Here is a 4,484-nt window from a genome sequence, read left to right on the forward strand (position 1 = left end):
GGGTAGATCCTCAGCCTAGCGTGCTTGACAAGCAGATATCAGATGTAATCGTTGAGGATACGCAAAAGCCACTAGTGCTGCCCAAGGAGCCTTTGATTCCCCAAGAGGATAGCAGGCATCATAGGCACAACATTGTTCATGGCAAGGTTAAATATGCAATAAAGCAAATGGTAAAATTATCTAACAGCCATGAGCAAATCTTCCAGCTAGTGTCAGAGCCACTTAAGAGTCCCAAGTCTCCTACACCCTCTTTTCCTAAACGGACACATGAAGCACAACAGCAGTCGTCAAGTGCAGCTACTCAATCCCAATCTCTATCTCCATCTAAGCTTCCAAATGTCCAAGAGATGGGACATGACACCATCCGTATCTCTCGGTCCAAGGATATGCCTGTGCACTCTAATGTGACTAGATCAACTCATGCTCGATCTACACACGTGAATGCTCAAAGGGCAACAAAAGACACGGCCACTTCCAATCACCCTAAGGACTTGACATCGCAGTCCACTAAGATTAGCCAGCCCATTAGACTAGCCGCTACCACTTCCAATCAAGGATCACAGTTGTCACAGCCCTTGGCCGTGACAATGACCCTTGTGGAACGTGTCCTTAGCAGTTCACATGGGGGGGAGGTATTGCAACCAACATCCTTGATAACTCCTGCACTTCCAAAGTACCTAAAGCCTAGGCTTCAGGAGAAACCTCTCAAAGATGTGGCCAAGGAGATGGCGCATCTGACCAATCAACCTAGCAAGGCTGCCCAACAAGGTACATCTACATCCCATGGGGACACACCAGACAAAAGGGAAAGCTGAGGCCCAACCAAGCATATCAATGGTTGTCCTAGTTCAGGGTCCCGAGTTGTTAAGTTATGCACCTTCATTGACCAAGAAAAAGAGGAGAAAACAACAAAAAAAATAGCAGTTACAGGTGGTTGTGGACCCCAAGAACATTGAGACCAAGAGCATTGGAGAGCTGAGGAATAAAGCATCGAGTCCATCCTCCAATGAACCCATTGATGTCTCTCCTAATAGCGGTGAAATCTTAGACACATCCGTGTGCTCCGAAAAATCAAAGCAGCCGTTACCATCAACGGTTGCTTGCAACACTAAATCCACCGACAACAGAACTCGCATTGACCAATCAAGAGTGGATACAATACTATCACAACACAATGACAAATTTATACCAGTCCCCAGCTATGCTAAAGCCTAGGGAAACTCCTAGAACCTTGCATGAGATAGCAATAGAGCAAGCCCTCGTTGAACATAGAAGTGTCACAGAATGCTTAACTGAGTTGGATGCTAAGCTCAAAGTATTTGCACGTGTTTATGTCATTGCAGACATGGGTGCATTCCCTAAGGAGCAGATTGAAGAATACTTGCCATTTTCCCTATCCTGGGAAGAGCAAGAACATCTTGATGAGCACTATGATAGGCTCCTGCATGAACACATGCGACTCACCTCTGACAAGGAAGCTGATGAACTACGCTTAACTGTAACATTCAACAATGTGCTCTGCCAACAAAATCTCTTAGAAATAGAGCAACTAAAGCGACAATTAGAGGGTCGAAGTAAATTTGAAATACGTTGGTTTGAAAACTGCGTTGCAATGGTCGAACTAGGAGCCCAAATTATGATGGTCTCAGAGGAACGATTGGCCAAATGATGTTCTCAAAGAGACTCAATCTATGTGGCACCGACTTCCTTTCGAGTACTGACTACCATTCGGGGTATGGACTTAGCCGGAACTAGCCAAGAGAACTCTCTGGCTGATAAGGTTCTCACTAAGGAGGAGCTACATGTTGCAAGTAGACTCGGACAAGATACCATGATACTTGATATTGCAAAATACCTGATGTTATTAAGAAGGCTACCGCGGGTACTGGATGCGTGTGGCACACTCCAGTATAATCCTGAGTTCTACAATTGGTTTTTATCCTCACGAAGTGACTTGGATTCATAAATATGTACATAAATAAACAATGACTTTTGTGACCCTATATAGATAATATCAATACACACAAGCAATGATAGTCAAGCGCAGGGAGAAGAGTTGGGTTTGACAAGCTGAGCTCCTCAAGTCCTCCTCTCACCACACATTTAGAAGTCCTGTAACCATTCCCACCTCCAGGTGGAGGGCATGCAACCCTCATTACCACCATAGGAAGCGCTGACCAACATCTTTGATGGTGTAGACATGATATCGTCCCTTTCTATACACCTTTCCCCCTTTTCCGGTCTATCCTTTCGAGGATGAGCCCTTCCCCACTCCATGACAACTAGTCCATGCAACTTAGCATAAGCCAAGATCTACTAATGGTTGGAGGCAAAACGAACATCATCATGGGGGCCATCCCTCTACAACAAACACTGCATGCCTCACCTCTCCCCTCCTCGTCATATGCACTTGATAACCCACTGTATAATCCCTTCCATGCAAATAGTTTTATCCTGTCTCAGGGCCTAATCCTTGGTTCGCGTATTGCAGGTCCCCCTACGGTAACAGCCATGGACCACATAGTGTAGCTGGCATGCAATGAAGCTCTCACCGTCGGAAAGAGCATAAGGCACTAGCACCGTCGCGAGAACGCTACATGCCTATTCTAAAGAGGTACGTGCCGAAAAGAGGCCCTAAATGACACCGCCCAGGACGTAGGCCGAAAACCCCCCGAGCCAAGAGGACGAGGGCTCAAGGGAGCACACGGGGTGTGGCAACACTAGCCGTGCAGGCTCCCACTAGACGCTCGGGCACTAGGTGCTCAAAAGAGGAGAGGGCAGCTCGAGACAAGCAGGAATTTGATCCATTGTTTAAAAGCATTTTGGAAACAGTTGCGGCCAAGGACTACACCATCCGGGTCCCAGCCGACATCTTCCCTGCCTAGCCTCACAGGAGCCCCTCATTGGCACAGCCTTGGTCGCCTGACCACCCGAACTCACCTCGCCTTGTGCAAATAGAGTAGACCCTATGATATATATAAGTAGCTTAACAAAGGCCATCCTGCCATAACTTTTTGTCTTTAAATGGTTAAAGGGACAGGCTCCCCACTTGTATACACTTTGCTTACCTATCGCTAATATATGCCATGTCTTTAACGAGCACCGGAATATGCATTGCAATTAGTATCATAGGATTTTGATAAAGTAATATCTTGACATGATTGCATCTATTCGTTGTACTTGAGGCATGCAACTTGCATATATTCTCATGAAGTGACAAGTGGATGCAAGACGACACATGTCTTCATGCGAACGTGTTCAATGCCCAAGTCACCACAAGACCACCAACCTCACAAAGAGCCGCAACAAAGCCACGCTACCAAAAGCGAAAATCACCCTTGCGAGTGCCCACATCGCATGGCCCAAAGCATGATCTTAACCACTTCCTCTTTTTGGGTTACACTCTATGCCAGGCACTCATGGCAGCTGTTACCCCAGTTGTACCAATATCGCACGTTCCAAATAGGGTTGTAATATCTCAAGTGTATCTCCCCATCTCAACAACTGCTTCTCTAACAATGAGGCGAGGACACAATCATCACTATAATATCCATTTCCTGAGCCTTCGAAGCTTGACATTTCCCAATCCATTGAAAGGCTGATAGCCTCAACATATTGCAATGGTTGTACTCAGGTAAATCCAAAAAAAAAAGAAGAGAAAGAAAGAAAGAAAGAAAAAAGCACAAGAAAAACAAACGAAAAAGAAAACAGAAAAGGAAAAAATAATAAAAGGAAAAAAAAGAATGAAAAGATACGAAGCACCCACGATCGCAGCACAACACCTAAGGGCCCTCAAATTAGGTACATCCAGTGACCTTGGTCGGCTGGCTCCGTCCCTAGTCCCCTAGCCCTTTAGCATCACTCACAATTTTTCAGGGCACATCAAGGGGGGCAGGACATACCTAGGGAGCTTGTCTCGCCTATAGTTAGACCTGTCACCCAGACCCATTCGCAAGATTCCCTCTTGCACTTTGCCTTAATACCATTGCAATCAATTGTGGTAAGCACCGCACGAATGGCCATGAAAAGTACTTCGTCCTCATCAAGCAAGTCCAATAGCTCCTAGCTAAAGTGCGGTGTCCCTATGTTCAATTATGCTACGTTGTGCAGTCACAATGCAAAAGATGTCTCATACACCTTCACGTGTACTTCTTCTCAACATGGACAACTTTGCTTCATCCACATATTGTTACGAGAAACCAGTTCGCGGTCTTCTAGCTACGTAATATCTAAGTATGCACGAGCACTCATATAATATTTGCACCGAAATATATACACAGTTGGGTCCTCAAGTGTAGGACAATACTCTCAGCTTGCTTAGAGTTTGACCTGTCTCCCAAACTAATTGAACTATATCTTGTGCACGATAGAGAAGACTAGCACTACCCCTAGGGAGAGACCATCTATGAGAGGTTTTCAATTGCAGGTATTGAAGACTCCAACGAAAGTGTCGTTTGCTCTTCATCGATATCCAACTATGAATT

This window comes from Lygodium microphyllum, chromosome 8 (genome assembly GCF_053477565.2).
Source record: "Lygodium microphyllum isolate KBCC chromosome 8, Lygodium_microphyllum_v1.1.10, whole genome shotgun sequence".
NCBI classification, from domain to species: Eukaryota; Viridiplantae; Streptophyta; class Polypodiopsida; order Schizaeales; family Lygodiaceae; genus Lygodium; species Lygodium microphyllum.